Here is a 25721-nt window from a genome sequence, read left to right on the forward strand (position 1 = left end):
ATACTACTCATATAATCCTAATAAAGTTCTACGTGTAAATCCCGATTAGAAATAGACTAAATCAGTATTCAATCGACTAATAAAGTAATTGACGATAAATTCGTTGTTGACAACGTTCTCCGCTGGCAGAAGTAATAAAATAATTAAGTCTTTAATTAGGTTGATCGATTTGGAAAGATTATTAACTGTATTCCTCACTGTTCCAACTGGAGCTCGATAAACATTTTTATTAGTGCTCAATCAGTGGTTATTAATCACTATATCACAGGGAAGTTACACAGGAAAAAAATCTTTTTCGTTGTGTAAAATTATGTGATTAAAAATATGTCGCTAAAAAATTACAGGTATATTAGATACTAGCGTGTACCCGCGACTTCGTTCGCGTCGAATTAATCATTTGTAATGGTGATGATAAAGCAAAGCAAGAATTTCCATTAATATACAAACTGGATAAGATTTTCTCACCTTTATGTCAGCATGAGAAAAAACAATCGAGAAGCCCCTCCTTATCGAACCTCTACACCCCACAGTCAATCCGTTTGCCAAAAATCAGCTTTAAACGTTAAGCAGTTTAAGCAGAATCGTGATTACTCAATGGTCATATTTTATGAAACACCCTGTATAAATTTTTAAAAAATCTTTAAATATGTAAAACAACAAAATAAAATATACGTGTTTAAGATTACAGTTGAGGGTTGGAACCTTTGGTGTTACACAGCAAAATAAAAACACTAAATCACCACAATACACCAAAACACTTTTACTTTTACACTGGACGCGCGTTTCGCTAACCATGTTAGCATCATCAGCAGATGATTATAAACTGCACTAGTTTATAATCATCTGCTGATGATGCTAACATGGTTAGCGAAACGCGCGTCCAGTGTAAAAGTAAAAGTGTTTTGGTGTATTGTGGTGATTTAGTGTTTTTATTTTGCCGTGTTTAAGAGTTTTTTCCGAAAAACTCACCGGTTTTTAAATAAAAAATATTTTAATATTTGAGGGGTGGTTTCACCCCCTTAGAATTCGAGTTTCGAAAAATCCTTTCTTATCGAACCTCTACACCCTAAAGTCAATCCGTTTTCCAAAAATCAGCTTTTTACGTCAAGCTCTTTAAGCAGGATCGTTGATTAATCAATGACCAGTTTTTTCGAACACCCTGTATACATTTTTTAAAAATCTTAATATATGTAAAAAAACAAAATAAAATATACGTGTTTAATTGTTTTTTCGGAAGCATGACCGTTTTTTAAATAAAAAATATTGTAATATTTGAGGGGAACAACCCTGGAACTGGAATTTCGAAAAATCCCTTCTTATCGAACCTCTACACCCTCGAATCAACCTGTATGTCAAAACTGAGCTTCTTAAGGGGCGTCCAGACCGGATGAGCGAGCAGGAGCGAGCAAGAATTCGAGTATGTTCTATGGGAACGCTTAACTGGTGTGGACGGCGCTGCGAGCGAGCGAATGATTGCTTGCTCGCGCTCGACGCTGTTTCACGCCGTGTTGGCACATCAAAGAAAATTCGCGCTATTGTACGTTCGGTTTGGACGGGATTTTGTTTACCACGTTTGCGATCGAATATCAAAAATGGAATGGACGAATGAAGTTGTTTTAAAACTAATAGAGGAGTAGTAAAATCGCCAAGGCCCGTAAGGTTATAGCTATATAGCCTTTCTCTAGGTGAAATTGCTTTTCGGTAATTGGTATCACTTTTCATTATTTTTATGTCAATTAAATCTATAATAAGGTATTAAAATCTGTAAGTGACATCCGACAAAAATCTTCTGTTTCAACATCGTTTAGTAAATTGTTACCACCACGAGAAGCCAGGGTTGGCATGATATATATCATGATATTTATACCTTGATATATATCATGATATTTATAAAAAAATAATACTCAATTCTTTTCTTAAATTTCTACGTTAAAAAAGTCAACATGTTTACGGCACAACGTATTTTTTTACTTTATGTGATTCCCCGAATTCGTTTCGGGCTCGGCTTCAGTAAATCGAACGAATCTGATCATGATTTAGCATTAATAAAATTAATAAATCAAATATAAATTTGTTTGTTGTTAGTTTTAGAATATCTGTTTATTTTTTGGAATTTCCGTTTATTTCTTAGAATTCCTGATTATTTTTTAGAACTTCCGTTTATTTTTTAGAATCTCTGTTTATTTTTTAGAATTTCTGTATATTTTTTAGAATTTCTGTTTATTTTTTAGAAGTTCTGTTTATTTTTTAGAATTTCTGTATATTTTTTATATATTTTTGTTTTAATGTTGTTCCTATTATGCGCAAAGCAACAATAATTAAGTTGAAATAAAAATATTTGCTTGACCTCTTGATTTTACTTGATACTAAACGCAGTTTTACATAAAAAAATAAAAACAAAAATAAATATCATAACTTGATATATATCGGATATATATCAGATATATATCGGATATATATCCGATATTTGATATTTATATAAATATCATGATATTTGCCAACCCTGTGAGAAACTCGATTTTTAAAAAGAGTTATGTTCTACCATCTCCTTTGCAGTCGTTTTCTCTTTTGGCGTTTCAACAATTTATAAAATACAATGAAAGACGCACAAGCAATAATTTTTTCCGACATTATGAACATGAAGTGTCACACACCGATCAACGCCGAACATACAAATAATCGCTAGGTTTGGACGGAAGCTGATCATGTGCTCGAGAGCAGCAGAAATCACGAGCGAATTTGAATAAATGTTTGCTCGCTCATCTGGTCTGGACGCCCCTTTACGTTGAGTGGTTTGAGCAGGATCGTGATTAATCAGTGAGTCAGTCACTTAAGGATTTTATATATTAGTATAGATTAACACGTATTACCCAATATTGACCTACGCTGTTGAGTGATGAGTAGTAAACTAAGCCTGTTAAGAGAAAGACAAAATAAAATGGTAACACCTTTGGTTGGAGACACTCTGTATAATTATTAATAGGCATTTTTTAATCATCATATTTAATCTCAACAACCGCTTCATTGTTCTTATATTAAAAGGTATATTTATTTCCCTATAAGGCAGGCACCCTTAGTAGTTTGATATACATTTTGAAAGACGATCATACGGGCTCTAATCTTCTAACTCAATAGTGATGATCTTTAGTAGGAAAGGCTACGTAATACTTTATATATTTCATTCAACTTTTATAAAGAAATCTAGTTGGCTGCTTTCAAACGCAGCTTTATTTTGTACGATTATTATTCTATATTATATACATATATTTAAGAAAAACGAAATTATCGGGCAAAACCTACAGTAAGATTAGCTATGAAAACATGACTAAAATATTCCTCGTTGCTTCCATTTTTTTCAGGAATCACTAGTTCATCGTTGCTGATTCCTACCGTATTGATGAAGCCGGAAAGCAGAAACACTAAGTGTCTAGGGGTAGTAATAGTCATGTTACTAATCTTACTGTAGGTTTTGCCCGATAATTTAGTTTTCCTTTTTAGGGTTCCGTACCCCAAGGGGTAAAAAACGGGAACTATTACTAAGACTTCGCTGTCTGTCCATCCGTCCGTCCATCCGTCCGTCAGAAAGGTCTATCATATGAACCGTTATAGAGACAGTTGAAATTTTACAGATAATGTTAATATGTTGCCGCTAAAAGAAAACTAAAAAACAGAATTTTTTTTTAATAAATTTTATAAATAAAAAGTACTTTCACTAAACACTATCTTTTAAGTAAGAATTTTACATAGAATCTTCAAGTCCTCGATGGCCGGCGTGGTTAAAGCGTTAGGTCGATAACAGCTACCTAAATTGTAGTTGACCTTGTATAGCCTGATGTTTAATTACAGTAACCATTGTATGTTAAACAAATTGAAATTTGTTGAAAGTTATACTGAGGTGAGACAAAGAGTAATATGGGTATTAGTCGCGCTTTTAAAAATTAGTTACTCCTTTATTTTAAATGAACACCCAGTATATTATTCCAGTGTTCAATGGAGAATTTATATATCTTCAAAATAATGACCAAAGATTGCCTACCACTCAGACAAAGATTTTCCCTAGATATTTTTCATTTATATGATTTGATCTGTGTAGATCTTTATTATTTGATAAATCTGGGTGAAGTTTACGTGATATGTATGACATTACTTCAACATAACTGTCTAATCAGTCCAACTTTAACAACTACTTATTTTATGTCAGTTAAAACAAAAAAACATTCTCAGAATCAGAGAGAATTGATATAATTTTATTAGTTGGTGAATGCAATGGGCATTCACCAGTAATAAATACTTATAAAATTTTTTTTTTTTTTTTTTTTTTTTTTTTATGATTATTTTTTTAAAGACAGTGTTTAAAGGCTCAAACTAATTATTTGTCGACAACATGAGGGAAACTATTGTAGCTGCTTTTCAGGTAGAAATCTCACATGCCTTTTTAAAATGATTTTTTTTTTTTTAAATAAAAGTTGGTTTATTTCCTTTTTCGACTTTCCTATTAAAGTCAAAATTCCAAAAAACTGAATTACTTCTAATTGAAAGGATGCTTTGTTTATTTTAAATATATACATGAAATGAGCAAAGGAACTTTAGTCACGTACTACTAAGCAAGAAAAAACTGTGAACTAAAACAAGACTAATATTTTCGATGAAAAATCGACGAAAGAAAATCGAGTTAGCCGGAGGCGCAACATCGTAGGCCACCGTAGGCTCAGGTGCGCAACATCCGAAGCTTTTAATGAATTAAGTGGAAAATCGTCATTAATATCAATTGGAAGTAATGCGAATTAGCATATTATGTCGCATCCTAACTTATCTATTAAGGCTCCCCTCCGGTTTCCATTCAGGTACACGTCATAAATGAATATACATAACCTATTTTCCTCATTTTCTATTTTAAAGAGGACACGCTGCTTAATGTTAGATACTCTCTGTGTTTAATGGAACTTTTGAAACATATACAGTATTCTATTATACAGGGTGAGAATTTGAAATCTAACAATCAGGTAAAGATTGATAGCTTTCATCATACAGTCACCAGATAAAAGCCTTTATCTGAGACGGTTTGACACAAATTAGTTCTTCATCTCCAATATATGTAGTACCAAAGTTTGTTTACCCATTTCCCCACAGTATCTGCATTTTTCGTTGTTTCTTAGCTTCAATCTACTGAAGTGTTCATTGAAGACAGCGTGTGACTCCCAGAGTAGGAGGACTTTATTTTTTGCCTAATTTGTTCAGCTTTACTAGGCATTCTTTGACGGTAACTTCTTTCTTCCTTTTTTGTCTAATCAGCACCTTATGAAATGAGTTTGTTGATTTTATTGTTATAAGCAGTAAATTAAAATCATTTTTATAGTGACTACAAATCACTTGTCTAAAATGTATAATATGGAATAATACAGATAATTTTAAAGTATGGGGACCAATATATCCTTAGATGATATAAATTGTTAATGTCTGTAGAAAAGTTTATTTCAGAATGCATACACTCATATGTATGAATACACGCATAATGCACTATTAAGGTTTATTGAGAGTGTGAATGCATACACGCATAATGCACTATTAAGGTTTATTGAGAGCTGACAAAGAACAGAGACAAGAGAAGACTATTAGAATTTTTTGGAATTTAGAATGAGTGGGAGGGGGTTTAATAACTGCGACCTTACAGATCTATTGTGTCTCCCTTTCTTGAGTTATAACTCATCATAAAGTCCCAAGGCTTTGACAAAAGCCAGTATCTGGACAGTTTTTATGAAGGTAGTTCTCATCTCCAATATCAGTCGTACCAAGTTCATTGGCACGAATAGTTTGTCGTCTCGGCACTCAGTGATGAGGTACTGGTGTTTCCCATTTTCCCACAGTGCTGCATTCATAGATTTCCTTCTTAGTTTCAATCTACTGAGGTGTTCATTGAGAGACAGTGTTCTGTTAAAAACCCGTGACAGTCGAAGATTTTCTTGCTTAAATCAGGAAGATCTTTTGGAAGTTTTTTGATCGTAAACTTTTTAAGAGAAGACCATTACTATATTGGTGAAACTGGTTGGTAGTGCAGGTATGTTAACAATACATTTTACTTCAAACTTTTCATTTTACCTTCTTAACATTACCTTCTTCCTTCTTTACCTTTACCTTCTTTACCTCTATACAGGAAGGAATCATGTAGAATAACATCACAGCATTAGGTACAACCCTGGAGAACCAGATTTCAACAAATGCTACTGATCTTCGTGCTAGTTGGCAGTCCACTGACTGCAGGTGAAGATAGACATCTTTAGATCTTAGCAATCATAGATCATTAACCATGATCCATGGTTTTCGTCTATTCAAACATTCGCAAACAGGAAGATCTCGAATGAGATATCTTTGACCCATCATTCCATCCTCTAATACGACAGTAATCCCAAAGTTTTTTAATACAAATTTACCTTGTGTGGCATATCCTTGAGAGATTTTCCTTACAGTTTTATGTAAAAATCCTAAAAAAGTGTACTATTACTCTTTGAAATATTAGTAAAAGTACCTAAGCATTATTTTTAAAGACTATTATTTTTTTATTTTTCTTAGCCACAAAAATTGTTTTTAAAGGTTTTTCAAATCCCATCGGAGGAGTGTTTCCCCTTCCTTCTCCGGATATGTATTTAAGACCTTCCTAATAGCATTTCTTATGGAAGAAAAATATTCCCGATTGTTAGTTTTCAAACTTCTAATCTGTATACTACATTTTTTTATAATAAAATAAAATATATTTAATGAATCCTTAGCATTATTTTCTTGACTTGTAATGAAAAATATTTATTCTTGATTGATTCAATAATTGAATTAATTCTAATGCATAAAAACTTTTATTTCAGTTGACACTATAATGACTGCCGATATTTGTTTTTGTTACTTAGTGTTTTGCTGTACATTAGTTTAATAACCTTGTTACAATTAGGTTTGTTGATATGCCACATATCGCTAATAAGAACATCCTGCGTGGTGCAAATGAAGCAGTGCAAGTATTTTTAGATTCGTTGCTAAAAGAATTTTGATAGTTTCAGAAGAGAGATGCCATGACAAATACTTATTTAGATGTATGTCAAAACATATTTATATTTAGAAATATTTTGTTGCTCAGGAAATATGTTGTCCTAAGCTAAACAAGTAAAATCAAAATTTTATGAACAGATTATTTTTTTAATTTTGGTACTTTGGTAATTCTGTGGCAAATGTTATGAATAACTAAAACATTGATACCATTGGTTGAAAATAATATAAACCCCAAAGATGAATCTCCTCCACTGCAACATGAAAATTAGTCTTGGATATATACATTTTTTGCTTGTTCTTAATATATTTTGTTGCAAATTTATAAAACTTCAAATTATTAATTTCAGTTACTGTGATTATTGAATGTTTGCCCAGTGTCCATCAAGTTAAAAAATGTTTAATATCTTTGACTACTGATTTTAATCAAATATTGATAGGGTATGGTACAAATTTTGTATATTTAGTCCATTGTTTTTCATATTTGAGAGATTATTGGAATGATATAGTTTTGTTATGTTTTGAAATAGTATATATTAAGCCCAGAAATATTTGGTTTCAGTTTTAAATTCAGGAGGACAATAATTGTGAGAGGAAAAAGAGGAAAGACTAGTGGTACTTTTATTTCAACGGTTCTTATTACTTACTTATAAGAAGAGTATCTACTAAAAAATAGTGTTCTCTCTATGTAGTTTCATTTTAGTTTTAAATAGTTTTATTTATTCTTTTTTGCTTTTTGCTTTCTGACGTTAGGGGGAGACGTCCCTGAAAACGTCAACTATTATGAGCCAAATTAGTTTTAAGAATATAAACCACAGACAAACTGGCTTTCGATTTGATTCTTGACGGTGTGACGATTTTGATAATGTAAAAATAACTTTTTAGATTTATACTTCGGTGACAAAATAGGCAGGTATTTTACACCAGGGAAGTTTCCAATAGGCAGGTTTTTTCCATTTCCAGAAATTAGGTAAAAAGAAATAAACCAGCCATAATGGTATACATAGATATTACTTTTAATGTGCCTTAGCTGTACATCAAGTTTGTACACCAAGCGTTATTAATTTTATAAACAAAGCATATTTTTGTCTCCCTTTGTGTAGTGTTGCTAATATGTTATGTTGCTTTGTGTAGTGTGCATCAGAAGTAGATTACATAAACAATCTTACATGTATATGATTATTATGAGATAACAATCAAAATATAATTTTGGTATGATAATGGTTCTCTTTAGAATTCTTCTTTTTTCTCGAATGAAAAAGAATGAAATTATAGTTTGGGAAATAGAGCAATAATAGGACCTTTTTTAAAAAAATTAAGAAATGATTTTTTTTTTTTTTTTTTAAAAGAAAATGTTTTTATTAATACTATTTTTTTTTTTTTTTTTTTTTTAAATTTTTTGGTTTTTAGGTGTAGTTTGACATTTTGTAATTATAGTTTCCAGGAGAAAAATGAAAATTTATATATTATACAGGGTGGCCAGAAATAAGATCAAGTATTTTAACTAGAGCATAGGTAGTTCAACCCCAGAAACACGCCTATGAGGTTTTTTTTTTTTTTTGAAACATTTTTTTTTGGAAAATTCGAAATTTTTTAGTTTTTTTTTTGTTTTAATTAAAAATTTCTAATAGCGATAATATGGCAACATAGGTATTAAGATTAAATTTACAAGAAGAGAAAATCCAAAAAGATCCAGTGGTTCTCAAAATTTTAGCAAAAGATTTTTTTTTTTGGAAATTTTAAAGTAAAATAACTCCGTTATTTTTAAACTGAAAAACAAATAAAAGAGAAAATATTGTTTCTTTTATCGAGATCTACCAGTCAGCAAATACTTACACTTATTTGGCCGGGAGACACCCTGTATATATATTATATATTATTTAATATTATTATTCACAATAATTATTGAATTTCGCTAATTTTTTCATTTTTCAAAGAAATACATGCTACAAAACACCAAATATGATACTACTTCAAGAATGTTTGAGCATCATCAGCATCATGAAACTATTTTTGAAAATGCCTCGATGATTAAAACACAATGATTATTTCTTTCTCGGTTTATTGTGGTTAATGCTCAGTTTTGAGTTTTTATAAAAAATCTATTTACGATAGACGCATTAAACACGAATATTAACACAAGAATTCTCTGGGAAACTGATATATATTGTTAGAACAATCAAATGACGCTTTCGACAAAATATTTCCGGTTATATTATGTTTCTTTTGTAAAAATATTGAGTATTTGTCTTATTTTATTCAAACCAATGAAAAATGATACTGTTAATATACTAAAAACACATTTTTCTTCACCACTTTAGCTTTATGTGTTAGCATCACCAGCAGTTGATTAAAACTATTTTTGAAAATTCCTTAAAGAGCGACGAAAAATTTATTGTGTTTAATATCAACTCTTATGAACAAAACAATATTCTAGATAGAGAAAATAGATAAAAGAAAATGATCATACTCACTTTGTGACCGTCACCGAAAATCGTGATGCTGGCGATGGGGGAATCAACCCCCGACAGATTTCAAAAGAAAAAGATCAGTTTCTTAAAAAAATACACAAATTCACCAATAGCCTTATTTCTGGTCCATGTCTTAAAACTCAACAGAAAACAAAACGAATTCAACACGACAGCTCAATCAACCGTTGATTGTTAAAGAAAGACTTCGCGTGATTATCAGAGCTTTAACGATAATATAGCCAGAGATGAAGCCCGTCGGATGCTAGCAAGCTTTTGTGCTTTTATCTCGCCGCGATGTAGCGATGCCAAACGCGACCAACAATCCACGTTGCTATGGGCGGCGCGACCCCAACTTTCCTCCACTACTGCGCCGGAGTCGCCCGGACTCCGTGGGCGTGGCCAACACCGTCCGACAGAGACACCCTTACCCTAAACCATCACCCGAGACAAAGACGGCATTACACACTGGCAATTCTCTTCCGGTAAACCGGATCTTTCTTAATAGCGCGCGGCGAGCGGGGCGAACAGAGATACCGATACAGTTTATGGCTAAACACTAAACACTTTTTTTACGAGCGGATTAAAGCGAGATGGGTTTAATAGATTTGTTTGTCCGCCTAAGCAAGAAAGATGGGGTAGCGGCGGGGGGTGCAGTGGCGTCGCGCAGATTTGCGCCGGGCGCGTCCTTTTTCTTCTCTGTTCGTTCCCGTTTTATGCGATTTTATTATTCAGGGGAGTAATTACGGGGGTTTTGTGTCGTGGGCGATTATTATAGACGGAAGAATGCGGGTAATGAAGTCGCTTCTAACCTTTTTAGAAGACGGTTTGCGAGGAAGGGCTAGGAACTAGAAATAGGGGGTTGGTACACTGAAAGAACAATACTGTATACTTGTTGAGAGTATCGGCAATTGGAGTTCTAGAACAATAATAGACCTTTCCCGTTAATCGGATTTTCAGCGGTCATAATGCGCGGACAGATTTGGCGCCGTTCAAATCTGGTTATAAACGGAGTCTTTAAAGGCTAGGGATAAAAAGAAGTGTATCTAAAGAAATGACGGAGCACGGATGTCGTAACTTATATCTGTAGGATTTATGGTATACATAACCCTACTTATTTATATTGGTATCTTTTTACTTCTCCAATCCGTAAGTATTGTGTGGGGCAAATTTCAGTTCACAATGCGTAGTTGTATAGTCGGTTGCTCCAATTCGACCAAGCCATGTACTGACATTAGTTTATTTTTCATTAAAAGACACTTGGAGAAATATATGGACTAACATTTTGAAAACAGATTCACAAGCAATAAGCGACAAGATAAGGATATATATTTCCCAGACTGTATAGTATATTTGCCACTTACATCAAACTTTGTTTTAGGTTTGCTGGCGTCATTTTGAGAGATTTATTTACATTTCAACAAGGACATGACTAAAACCCCATTGCATATCACGTTTATATCTGTATAATAACGCAGAAGCCAATGAAGCTGTACAAAATATAGAAACCAGTAAAACTGCAAAAAATAAATTTTAAAACAAAGAATACTCGATTACCCGATTAAATCATAGGCGATATATAAATCTAAATTTTAATTGAGAACACAATGATATTAATGAAATAAATTATTTAAAAAAAAAAAAAAAAAAAAAAAATATTATTAATAATATTTATATTCAAATCAGAAAAAGGACCTATTGGTGCAGTGCACCAATACCAATATATTTTGAAGAGAAAGGACTAATTATTATGATTATTGTTTTTTTTTTTTTTTTTTTTTTTTTTTTAATAATTTTAATAATGTATATGTTAATTATGGTATGTTATTAGGTTTGATGTTGTTAACATCTTTCATTGGTTTTTTACTTTTAGGATTTATATTGGATAAAAAGATGGAATAGTGGTTTTTTATAATCATTTAAAAATAAAAGATAGAAAAGAAACCTGCAAATTAAATGCAGGGGACATTATTTTAGCTGATAAAGATTCCAAAATAAACAGTATTTTAGAGCATATTGGTATCAAACTCAACATTCAAAGTTACTGGTATGCAGTTTCAAGACAATGACGTGGAATTTATCAGGAAAATTGCACATGAAAGAATACATGTGGAAAGAGCGATTAGAAGAATTAAGGCATTCAAAATTTTAGCTTCTAGATTACCAATAAGCTTGTTAAGTTCTATTAATCAAATTTGTACTGTGTGTGCTCTTTTAACAAACTTTACAACCATTAAGAAAATTAATCTTTAGGGAGATCTTCTCTTCATGAAAAATTTTGCTTGTGCTATAGTGGATAGTGGTAACTCCCGTTTAGACTTTTCCAAGTTTCCCACTTGGAACTTTTTAGAAAAATTAATAAAAGAAACATGTAATTTTTTTTGTAAGTCTAAAATCAAAACCTGTTTCTAAGTTAATACAATTTTGTTTTCATTCTTTGGTAGAATTTGAATTAACGTCATATTTTTACTGTTAAAATGTTAAAGAAGCACAAGATTATTTAGTTCAATGCTAGAGAAAGGGTGATGATACTTTACCACGGCGAAAATATGACGTTAATCAAAATCAATAATAACCATCTATCAAGGAATGAAATTGAAATTATATTACGATAGAAAATCGTTTTGATTTTTGAGATATTACAGGAAAAAAATTCAATATATTTGATAGCGTTTTTAAGTTACTTTACTCAAAAGAAACGGTATGGAAAATTGTGAAAGCATAAACGGCATTAATCATTTTAAAATGAGCAAAACTTTTAATGAAGAATATATTTTTCTCAAAATTTCAAAAAAATATGTGTCACGACTTTATGACAGATCCTGTATATATTTACTGTATACTATAATAAAAATAAATAATATATAAAATAAAACATTTTTTTTTTTTAAAAATCTAAATATATATTACTATCATTATTTCATGATTTTTTCTTAAATACACCACCATATTTGCCATTATCTCCTTGTAGCATGCGCCTTTCCAGTTGTAGAGCTTCGCCAAACGAAAATTCATGAAAATGGTTCCCTTCTGGCAAAGAGCAGCTAATTAAAAAATATTTCTAATTAGTATTTAATATGGTACTGGAGTCTTGGCATATCATCATTAGAAATATCTTTCCCTCCTCTATTCTGTTGACCAAAAATAGTAATTTCTGGAACTGGAAATACAAATAGTTTTACTCAACACATACATTTCATAACTTGAATACTGTAATATTATTAGCATAATTAATAAAACTTTGATATATATTATAATAAATAAGTATAATTTTGAAAGGCCAAAAGTGAAGTATAAAAACCTGCAAAAGAGCACTTACTGGTATTCTCTGTAGAAATAAAAAAAGGCCAAGGTATGCCCTTAACTCCAATCTTTTAAAAAAGGTTCTCTTCTCTCTAATTTCTGTAATTTTGTGGGCAAATCATCTGCTTGTTCATTCGACATCGCAGAAGTGCTATGAATAGCAATTTTTATTACAACGGGGGCCTTCCTCGTCAAAATATTTGTAGGAAGTTTTTGGAATATGAGATACCTTGCATCTTCAGGAATTACTTTTGTCCCACGTGGCTTATTCTATATCATAGCTTGGGATGTTGAAGCAATGTGCTCGGGAGTTTCATATTCAACTCTTAATACAATGTCTTGCAATTAAAATTCTAAACCCAGCAAATGATGGCAAGACTGGGATGAACTAAAGAAAGAAATATATAATTTATTTTTAGTAGTAATGTTAAAAAAATAATAGTCAAATACTCACCCAATTTCACAAGAACAATGACATTCTTGTATGCATAAATGTAGACTGACATAAAACTATACAAAAGTTATGAGGTTTTTAAATGTTGGTCCACATTTTAAATGCACTAAAACTGTAAAGCGTACGCAAAATAATAAACAAAATATAAAAACAAAAAATAATATTTCCAAAAAAAATTTTAAAAATATATAGTATATCAAAACAAAACAAAATTGACCGATACGGATGACAAGCCACATGCAACAAGCTAGGACCTACGATCTTTCAGTCTAGCAAACTTAACTTCATGCGCGCGCATTATGACCGCTGTTTTCGATTAACGGGAAAGGTGTATTGTTTAATACTCAGTTACGACTCGTGAGATTTGAAGGAGGTTGGGCGCAGCTTCCACAAGAAAAAAGTATCTACTATTTTTAGTACATAAGAGTTTTATCATTCCAGTTTTCATGCTTGAAGTACATCATTATTTGATCTATAAAGTGTAATATAAACATTATGCGAAGCAAATTAGTAACATTTTTGAACACATTTTAGGTAATGTTTCTAATAATCGTGTTTTACCTAAAAGTAATCAACGACACAAAATTGAAACAGTATGCCACAAATAGGAAACATTTTCGAAACCTATATATATTTTTATATGGTTTTTTATTGCGTGTGTTTCAGTATTAATTGGCACAGTCGTTTCCTGAAATGTTTCGATGCGGAATCAAAACTTTTAGAGGAAATGTTTCGAATCATTTTCTGCAATTTGTCTCCAAGATGTTCCCGTTTTCAGCCACTGTTTCTAAATGTGAAGAAACAAAATACCAAACTAAAATAGTTTATGTCTGTGTGTGGATTTCAAAAATGAAAACAGCCATCAACAATGTTGACGTCCACATAATTTTTTTATCTTAAAATCTTTTTGTTTCCCAGGTGTCCTCTTTAAAAATGTCTGGCAAAAGTAAATTTATCGTTTAATTTGGCAATGTACTTTCATATTTTTAATGCCCTTCTATATATCATTATTTGTTTGCTACATAATATTTTTGTGAAATATAGATTTTTGACCGACCATATATCGTTTTAGTTAAAAATGCTATAACTAGCCAACATGGCATAATTTTAATTCATTATTATTTATAAAAATTGACATGAGTCGGACACAAAATCTGTCTACATCATATCATATTCGTATCTAAGAAGAGGGAAACTCGTGTTTTGAAATGGTCTGACAACAATGGAAACCTTGTTTTAAGATGTTTCGATTCTATCTACTGTTATCACACCTGTGAACAACGCAAATCAAAACTTCTGGTCAAAATAATTGAAAACATTTTTTATTTATATAACACAATTAAAAACATATATAAAACCCAAAGAAAGCTTAAATGCAAAAAACTGCAGGGCAAAGCCAAACAACTAAGTAAAGGTTTTATGTTCTCATATTTTGCAAACCAAACCAAAAACACCAAAAGTATGAAACTTTTCAGGCTGAAACAGGTACGAAATCTGCTTAAATGTGACCCACATCTGTTTCTTAAAAGTTTCGAGAAATTTGTGACAAACCAAACCAAACTAAGATCTTTATTTACATAGCTTGTATTGAAACATATTTTGGTAAAATATTTGGAAACAAAAAGCGAAGAATTTCTTACGAAGCATATGTCAAAAATGTGACAGAAACTGTTTCGCAATGTTTCTCCAGCACGAGAATTGTTTTTGGAATTTTGTCTAAAAATGCTACTTGAGGGAATGGTCTTTGATTTCTCGAATCAGCCGCCACCCAGAATAGCAGAATAAGCTCAGGCCATGCACGGTTATAGCATATTTGTATAATAATTAACATCAACTGCAAATCAGTGACATTAAAAATTATAGAATAAAAATCAAATAAAGAAAGTAGAGGGAAAATGTTTTGCTGAAAATCTAAGATTTAAAAGATATTGAAATATACTATAGAAAATACTATAGAAAATATACTAATAAAACTTTAATAAACAACAACAACTGCAGAGTGAGATTGAATTATAATCGTACCAGATTATTCAAATTCAATCAGTACATATGTCCATACCAGAATAACCAGCTACATTTCATCATTGTACTTTTAAGGTTTTAGCCGGGTCATCTAGAATAATAATAAAACACATTAACGCCGATTAAAAATAATTTTTGAATTATAGAATTTTACTTGAAATAATATGAAAAATATTTTAAATAAAAGTTTTTTTTTAATAATTTTACATGCAAAATAATTTTCAGAAAGCTGCATTTAGAACATCTGTTAATGCATTAAAATAAATTGATAAAAATGCAAATTTTTTTTTTTTTTTTTTTTTTTTTTGAATTTTATGCCATATTTAAAAAGGAAATGTTTCGCATACCTTATATTTCATTTAACTTAATTTATAAGCTTTTTGGAGAATTGCATTAATAGATTGTTCAGAAACAGGGCGCGCTTGTTTGTGGTCGCATATTCGCTTTATGTTGATTTATGCCATTCAATATATTTATTTTACATTAGTTTGAAGGCATTTTCGTTAGGACGATGCATCGGCCAAATTGGTGTTGTCGAAATTGTAATTACGAAAATCTGTTCTGTATTTTGGCATTTTCACTCGATAATAAAGCGCATTTAAATGTAATAACTACGTCAATGTAGAGGTGCATATAGGTTAAAAATATAAAACAAATATTAAAAAAGTAGAAGAAAGACTCAGTCTCGGTCTCCCAAACGTTTATATAGCTTTTTTCGTTTTCTGTTATTTACCGATTCTGGGCAAATACAAAGAATTGTGATGCGTATGTGCAGAGGAAATAAGAAGGCATTATTTTCATTTGCGCATGCTCGCCTAGCACGGATTCAAGAATCGTATAGGAAAAGCTTTCCATGCTTATAATATGGTACATTTCGCCACTGCTGCTGAAAATCTACAAAATAAAATAGTTGACTTTTGTATACACTTCTGCGTTAAACCCTAAACGGACACTGCTTGTCAAAGTTATGTTTGTAATACAATTTCTAACAAAGAAAAAATGCTTAACGTTTCGGAAAATTATCTCTTTCCGTCGTCAGGCATAAAAAAATACAAGGAATAAAGAAAAAAAATATTTAAAATATTTAAAATTCAACTATTCGAGAACACTTTACCTTTTAAAACAGATACGTCTACAAAGAAAACAGGTGACGTTCTGTTAAAATGACATTATATCCAAGTTAAACTTCAAAGTTAACAATCACTACCTGATAACAATTACTTAATAAGGTAAAACCAAAAAGCCCCAAAACTTTCTGTATGATTATTTTTTTAAATTTTTACGTATATTATGTTTATTTACGTTATGTTCTTCAAAAATTAAAGAAACGATTGCCATACATTATAACATCTACAGATACATGAGCAATACATTTATATTTATTAGATTGAATTAAAAGCCTCTCTACTTATTTTTCTTTTAGAGGCTATCAATTCATTCATTGTTACCAATTTTTGGCGTTGTCCCATTTGTGCCCTGTCCAATGAATCTTGACAAATCTTAGATTTATGAAAATCTCCCTTTCTTAAATAATCTTTTATATTCTTTATTTCTAACATTTTAAAAGGGTCTAGATGTTTCACCAGTGATAATAAAATTTATAGCATTCACAGGGTATTTGGTATATTAAATTTTTTGTTTGTTGTTGTTCTGTATTCATTGGTTTAGTATGCGATAAAATTGATCTGAGTGTATTTTGTGTTTTGAAAGATGTTCATATGATTTGGGGTTTGTATTTCGTTTTAATGTTTTGTGTTAGGCGAAATACAGGCCCAATCTGTTTCAAAGCATGAATCCATCGCACTAAACAGCAACCTGCTCTGTGAATATAAATTTTACGGTGGTACTGACAAATTGACTGAAAGGGAAATCTAAGACTGTCAGCGTTATGCACAGGCACAAATGAAACACAATAATAAGTGAAAATGACCAGCTAAAATAGAGGAAGGCTTTCGGCATCAAATAACGATATCCTCTTCATCTGTTCCTGTAACATTTCTTGTACAAAAAACATAACATCTCTCATTGCCCAGCTCGTAAAATAATTGAAACATCCTTGTTAAAATGCTGAAGTTTAACAGATAGGGCACAACATTCTGAACACAAATGCTCGAAAATGTGAGCCTGACTAAATGATTTCTTTTTAATGCCAATATTTTTAACAGAAGATATTTTTGAAACGTGCTTCTTTGTTAAATGACCTGCTTTGTCCCGTTGACAGTGAAGTGCTAACTTTACGTTTTCACTGTTGATACCGATTCTGAACCGTGCTAGAACTCTGCAGCGCAAATGGCTTCAATATTTTGCTGAACAAGTTTGAGGGACGTTTTATTCATATTAAGTAAGAACCAATTTCATTCTAGACGACGCCGGGCGCTGTGATGGTAAACCGTTGTCAAAGTTTTGACCAGCGCATTTTCTATCGTCTTTCGGCGACTTAATAATGCTGATCTAGGCGTGTGACTATTCTGCGATCGAAAGAACTTTGAAAATCGAAACAAAGATGTACTGGCGGGCGAAATTTCGTCATTTGTTACATATGGTCGCCAGCATAATCGCTTTTTATTCAAGCCTCTTGCAAATACTCAACATAACGAAGATCCAGACTGGTTTGGTTCAGTGCTGAAAAGCTTGAATATTATGCCATTTCCATGCATTTTTGATTTAATTGGTGTAAGGGAAACATAAGGCTACTGACATTTACTGTGCATTCATCTTATTTTGAGCGAAAAATGACCAGGCCGATTATTGACGCTAAATCAAGCATCTTCGAGCAAGGTTTCCTTGTTAATTTTCAGCAATTCTTAGTGCGAATATGATGAATGATTTTGACATCGCTGTCGACCAGTGTGTTGGCAGATACGGCGACGATATGTATCGACTTTGTTAACAAACGCAGACTACCCGATAATTACCTTATTTTTATATTTCAATACAACAACAAAGAGAACTTTCATATGAAACCGATTCTGCCAGGCTGTGAATAAAATATAATGGACGTGTATGTTGATAACTATGACCCTATTTATTTATTTTCTTCTAAAACGATATTACGCATCAACGACTCGAAAGTAACCACCGGAAGCTGCAACTATGGGACATATTAGAAACACGGAAAATTGTGGCTGTTACCTGTGTTCATGCTGGCGCAATTACTGGGAATCAATTCAGCATGGAATACCAAATGTGGGCTCTTGTGGAAACTCAGGAGTCATGGCTGTTGTGTCAGCTGGCGATATGCGCGCTGGGCAATTTTGTTGGAGCTGCGCGGACTATTTTTAATTTTGTTTATTGACGATTGTGCGTACGAATGCATTCGTAGCCAGCATTTAAAACTCATACTAAATTTTATGTCAAGTCGACTACAAAAATGTCGTGATATTGTTGGCACATTAACTGCAAAATAGCTCTTTATTTCTTGAATTCATCTCTTGCGGCGTGCTGAGTTGAAACTGAAGCCACCAAGACGACCTTTCGTGGTGACTTCTTCAGCATCAGCAGAATAGCTGCGATAGTAAAATATTCTGAAGATCTTCAAAAATATTTTTTAATTGAAAAATTTTAAAAGAACTGTTGAGTGTCGTTTACAGGTGAAATTTCTCTTTATTCTACGAAAAGTTCTTTGCGGGTTTATACTTTTATTGGCCCATATCATGTCGTTTTATTAACGTATTCAAGTTATGGCGTAATGCTGTGCTGTTCAGTTCAAAAGTCGCAGAAAGGAGGGAAGATATTGCTAACTCGTGCTGCAATACCATATTAAATATCACTAAATGCCCCAATTAGCTACTCTTTAGAAAAATTCCTTCATGGAGGCGACTGGCAACTGAACAATAATGATGACTAAGCGTAATGACCAGCTGTATATTTGGGTACGACTAAGCCTCTTACATTTATATTATTGACGGGCATTTTGAGGAAAAAACCCATTTAAATATCCATAGACATGCTTTTTCTGGTATGGCCCAAAAAGCCGCCAGTTGTTTTTTTCAAACGATTTTCTATCGTGAACTGTTCGCGATGGATGGTTATTAATTACGATTAACGTCATATTTTTGCTGTGACAAGCTCGCGTGGCAATACAAGCTGATGCTGGTAAATGCCAACAGAAACAACGATTGCGGTTTTAATTACATGTTTGTTAATTTCTCTGGGTGGAGGCAATTTTATATCAACCATGAAGATAATTTTCTTATTGACGCTTGCAGTAATGAAACAGCTTGTTGACGTCGGCCTGTAGCAGCAGACCTTCTGTCTGCTGTAAATGTGCCTGATGGGAATTCACGTCGTCAGATGTTGGACTGATACAGCCTGTAAATACTGTTGGCCCCAGGAGATCTTCTACGTGTGCTGCTCTTTAAATGATGCGCAAAAGTAAAATATTAACATCAAATAACGCGTGCTATATAACCAAATGACCCAGCATGTCATAATTCCGTGTCATAATAAGCGTGACCAATGACACCTTGACTGGTGACTCGTATCGTGTGTTCTCAGGTAAAGCTGAACGCGCCGTGTCAGTATTTTGTTTTTTTGAAATTTGTTTGTCACCTGCAGATATAAGGGTTGTCGCTGCGACCCATCTTTCCTCACGCCATCTTCAAGATTTTCTTGATGGCAGATTATACGATGCGGAGGAGAGGAAATATATCTTGTGCTGTGCGAATATAAACAATGTTGAAACCGGCTGCATTATTAATTTACGAACGGTACTTCGGCAGAATTATAAACGAAAGTGAAAACAAATAAATCTACAGATATGAAACGATCCGTGCTGGAAGCGCTGCGCTCCCAACCGTTTATAACGAACGGCATGACCGCTGAAAATCGGAAAGATGATTGCTGTTAACGCAACATCTCTGGCAAATGTTACCAACTGTCGCCACGACATTCCTGAAATCGCATAAAATGAAAGCGTTGCCGCTTGGCAAATTCTTTCTTCTTGTTGAACAATGTCGTACTCGTATGCGCATGTTTAATACCCGCCACGCGCCTGCCAGCTGGTAAGTATTTCTCGATACGCCCACGGTCGGGCGACTCCGCCGTGATGCGCAGCGGCCAGCAAAGCCGATGTCGCAGTATCGGCGGACGTCACATTCGACCGGGCAAGAACGCATCGCCCATTTTCGGCGTCTGGTGTTTACTATCTACTTGTTCGCAGAGTTGATAGCACAATATAATTTAAGCACTGTCCTCGTGCATGGTAACTGTGTTTCTTTAATGCTCGATACAATTCTATGTGTCAGCATAAACTGTTGCATTCTTATCGGTTCAGAAGTTCTCTTCTCTGTGTTAACACTTTTATCAAACAGATTTTTTATAAAATCTAAATAATTTTTTTTTTTTTTTTTTTTTTTTTTTTTTTTTTTTGTTTTGTATTTTGTTTAAAAACAGCGAAATCATTATTAGCCAGAATATTAAATAATATATATACAGGATGATCTCTCTGGGCCAAGTTGCGAAGCTGTTGAACTGATGCACAATATTTTATCGTTTCAGGTTCAGGGAGGCACCACTGCTGGATTTTCTCAGCTGTTTTTGCTGAAAAAAAATCAAAAAAGTCTTAATTTCGCAGCTTTCTGGTCGATATTGCCGCCATTTTCTCCAGAAACCATTTCGCAAATGTATCAGCTAATTGAAACATATTGCAATAGTGTTAATAAGGCATTTTTGCCTCGGCAGTAAATCATTAAATTTTAAAGGTCTATTTCTATTTCAAACTGAAACACCAATTGCTCATTCGGCGACGATGGTTTGCGATGCACGCAACATGGCAACACTGCAAAGGGAGACGAAAATGCTGTTCCGTGCTCAGCGGTCTTCCAACAGGCACGATGCATGTGTACCGTATATTTCTTCTGAACTGAAACCGGCAAAGTTGACCATTACTCGTTGGCTTTCTCAGGCGCTTTCAAAGAGATTATCGCTAGCAAAAAACTTATTTATATTTATGAAAGGCTGCCACAATGGTTATAACTATAAAAATAGTAATGAAACCGTTGCCGCGAATGCAGGCAGCCATTTTCAAATAGGCTCATATCAATTCAATGGACCGTATTATGCAAAATTATTTTTTTTTTTTTTGTCAATAATATGTATTGCTAGAAGGATATTGCAAAATAAGCAAACAATAATCACTGAACAGTTTATTGTTAATATTTAAGTGAACAGCCGCATCAAGACAACGCGGTGAAGCCGTCTTTAAATGCGGCGTCGACAGTATCTGTATTTTGCCAGTACCAATATACGCCAAAAAAATTTTTGTTTAACAGGTTAAGCTAAACGCCGGCATCGGCATGACCGTCTGGTATCAAAATGCGCAGATATTGCACCATTCTGCCGCACAGATGTATTAACGACAATATCAAACTAACGGCTGGAACCAATGGCTGTTATAAAATCAGACGAAGTACAATTCCGATGCGAATCAATCAGAACAAATATTTTTTTTTTTTTTTTTTTTTTATAAAATTTTATTTTTATTATAACTTTTTTTTTTTTTTTTTTTTTCTATACAAATTCGTTCGTCAATGAACCTATATATTAGAGTCTTAAATAACGAAGAGTATCTTCTCCGATAACTAGAGCTGTCAACTTCATAAAAAAATAATCTTTAAAAGCAATCAGGCTGCTAACTATTTCTAGCGCACAGGGCCTGGATTTGTCGTATTGAAAGTAATGATGAATATGCATTCGGAATGTGACTGAATGAACAAACCGCTGGTCATGGTGTGATCGCGATTGCCAAGTCAGATATTCAGGCTGGATGTACCATGTTCACAACAGACAAGGAAAGAAGGCTGTGGTATTGTTAGCATACCAACATTTCCTGTCTTCTCTGTGATCAGAAAAAATGAATCGTTTAGAAAAAACTCGTTTGCTATTGGGTGAGCCAAACGAAACAATCTGCGCCAGCGGCTGGCCGATGTGCGGCGGCCTACCCTCTGCAAACCGTCCCCGAGATACTGTCAAAGCAGGACCGATTATAAAGAAGGCCTGGGCTCCCGTGCCAAAAAACTGTCGGCTGTGGTGCGTATGCGCCTCCATTATGCAACATTCACATGGTGATGAAGCTTTCTGCGAACGTTAACTGGTGGAATATGATCCCACTGTCTGTGAAACGTTCAACAGTCTTCAAAGCCTTCGCTATCGCTGGCTGCGCTGAAGTGATGACAGACGAAAAAGCTGGTCAAGCAAAGCTGGTTTCGAAACAGGCAAAAGGAAATAAGTCACCTGGAATCACGCTATTGCGCCGGCGCCAGACTTAAGCAATGAGGCAAGCTGTACGGAGGCTGTGTCCAGGCTCGGACAATCTGTATGACGAGGATTGGTGATGGTAATTCTCTGGTCGTATATATTTCAATTCCATTGAACTGAAATATCAACGTCTCTTTAAATGGTTTGGTATCATTAAATGAAATGGCGATAACAAAAATTCGTCAATTGATTTTCGCAGTGGCTTCGGATCATTCGTCATTCATCGCTGGCTGTACGTATTTAAATTAAACAAACGTCTAAGTAATACAATTTAATAGGAAAATCGCAAAAACAACAATTAACATTAAAATCATTACTGTCATTTCAATAATCAGTTTAATGTCTTCTTGCATGAACTAGACTTAAGTCAGCATTTCATATTCCCCAATATTGGTGAATGCCCATTGCAGCAATAAATCATATCAATCTCTGATCTGGTAACGGCTATAAAGCCAGTTGTTAAGTTGACAATTAGGCAGTTGCTGTTGTATCGCCACTAGGCCTCAAAAATACACAGGTAAATATCTAAAGTACAATACAATTTCTTGTTAAACAAGGCAATAGACACGACAATGTTATGTCTCTCACCCTGAACCAATTTATTTAACTGGCGGTTACTGTGGTGCTCGAGGTATACAGGTCAACTGTTGTGATAACGCGCTGCGCGACTTGCTTAAAGGTAATGTTGGTAATTTTTGACATAAACATTTGAATGCTGTTTTGTTCAACGGCCTGTAAATGCCTTCTGAGACAATCTACTTCCCGTTTTTTATGATGGAGAACAAGAAAACGAGTATCCGGGCAGAGCCTGCAGGTAAGGATAACATGACTATTACTACAATCAGTCTGGAAGGGCGATAATGAAGTGATCTGGCGAAAAACTACAGTCATGTTCACTAGCCGCCACTGCTGTATATAATAGAACAATAATCGTACAAATAAAGCTTCTTTAATAACTATTCTATAAAATTGAAGATAATATAAGCATATATACGCCCTTTCCTACTGGGTAAGGAAACCCCGTCGTCTTTCAAGCATCACTAAGAGGTACTTATAAACTAACAATAAAATGGAGAGCGGTATTGGGCCAATATGATGCTGTGTTATGCAACAGGTGTTTCTTAGCTGAAGCAGTTTGCATCGCTCAACAACGTGAGCATGTCCATACTAACTATAAAAAATCGCTTAAGTGACGATCGCAAACTTCACTCAACGGCGAAGCGTCAACAAGCCGGTATTCGCTTCTCCAGCAAACCCAACGATCTGTTCATGTTGCATTGAAACACTGCTGTAACTCTTTCTGGGAGTTAACAAATATCGCGGTATTTATAAATGTCGGACATATCCGATATGTCTCTGATATATCCGATATCAGATATGATGTTTTGTAAACTGCGTTTAAGGCTGTTTACTGCTTTTATAATGGAACAACATTAATTAAAATAACAAAAAGATCTAAAAATAAACAGAGATCGCCAAATGGATCTCTTGAAAGGCCGGATTTTTTAATTGACATAAAAATGAAAGTGTAATACCAGCACAATTTCTAGAAGAAAAACTATAATTCAAAATATAAAATTCTAGCTGAAGTCCCAATATTTATTGTTTGATGCCAACTGCAATGATGAAGGCTGCGTCTGACAATCCCTGTCTGTTCAGTTCCTGTTTATGTGGACCTCAGAGGGTAGAGGGTTGTTCCCTCAAATATTTGTTTCATCTCAACAAATTAAGCTACATATTATTTTGTTTTTTTATAATTAGATTTTAAGTGATGTTCAGCAGTCGTGGTCGATCTCTTGATTTTGGAAAGGCCTCGAAACAGCACTCAGTGGCTCACTGATGATTGAATTTCTAATCGACAGCAACGGTGATTACATGGCATATTTATCGACAATCGGCGACTTAATTACTTCGAACGTCGGCGCTGGTATCGTCCGGCTGATATTGTCGAAGTTTATGGTGACATACGAATAAAATATACGGGGTGATCCAGGCCGGAAACTTCGGCTTGCAGGCGTAAATAACTAAACATATGTCTAATTAATTCTTCGTTCGGAGTTTTGTTTGTCGACTAACAAGCTGCAAGTTTATTTGTCTGGTTTAAAGTAATGGCTCACCTATATAAATGGTGAAAAAAATACTCGACTGCAGTTTTCTCAAACTCGTCTTTCTTCAACGTCGCTACGGTGAGAAGGCCTCGAGACCCAAAACGATAATCATCGTCATCTAAGTAGGTCGATAATGGCTAATTTAAGCTGGTTATCCATGTGCAAAATGGTTCTGATAAACCTTATAGAGGTAAAGGCATGTATTTACTTATTAAGCGGTGATTTTAGCAGGCTAAATGTCGACACCGGAGACAAAACTACTGTCTCATTTTAAGCTGAATTGTATTTCCAAGCTATTATTTCAGCAACGAAGTGGAAGACGTGCATTAACTAAAAGCAACATAAATAAAACACAAAATAATGTGGTGACAAATGCTACTGTTGGCTGGTAGTTCTGCAGAACTGCTGGTTTCTGTAACTGTACGAACTGTATTCACTGAATCATAACGACATCTACGCGGTAATGACACGCTGCCCCTCGCCATCGACGAACACAATGGCAGCGTGTAGGCGCATTCGTCCGGGCCGTGGTGGTCCTGTTGCCGATAGTGCGCATGCCATCGACCTCGTGCTTACTGTTAAAACTCTACAAAGTACTCTTGTGGCTTTATGCGTATTGATATTGTGAAAAATCGGTATCAACACCACAATTCTGGAAAACTTCTGCTGAAGCTTTGCCATTACTCGCCGACATCTGTGGGCGTTCATATTTTTCTGTGACTGCTCGGCTGTGTCTACCACTCCGAACGTCATCTGCACATCGCTTCTGTTCAATGTGCTTCTACCCATGTTATCCCGAACAAGCCAGCCACTACGGTGTCTGGCAAAACAGTACGGCAGCATTCTGTATTCACCGTCTGTTTTGTGCTCGCAGTGAGACCGACTACGGGCAATTCATTGTTGACAGAGACTGTTGGCACTGTCGTTCATGTGAAAGCCCTTTCGACCTGTTTCGCCAATTTCGGGAATGGCTGTCTGACAGCACCAGTCGATGACTTTTCAATCGAAGCAACCGGGCGCTTGTGGTGCTCTCATTTTAGCATTGTTCTGGCTATGCTGATTAATCTCAAAATATTTAAA

General features: G+C 34.0%; 1 protein-coding gene across 1 annotated transcript in view; it reads right to left on the reverse strand.

Annotated features, from left to right (window-relative positions):
• Positions 1-9543, reverse strand: part of LOC115884238 (dorsal root ganglia homeobox protein-like) — a 45310-nt gene extending 35767 nt beyond the window's left edge. Inside the window, exon 1 of the mRNA XM_030902742.1 lies at positions 9504-9543. The gene's annotated coding sequence lies outside the window, so the exon portion shown is untranslated. The remainder of the gene's footprint in view (positions 1-9503) is intronic.
• Positions 9544-25721: the final 16178 nt, after the last annotated feature.

Source organism: Sitophilus oryzae, unplaced genomic scaffold, assembly GCF_002938485.1.
Source record: "Sitophilus oryzae breed Bouriz unplaced genomic scaffold, Soryzae_2.0 scaffold_216_pilon_pilon, whole genome shotgun sequence".
In the NCBI taxonomy this organism is placed as follows: Eukaryota; Metazoa; Arthropoda; class Insecta; order Coleoptera; family Curculionidae; genus Sitophilus; species Sitophilus oryzae.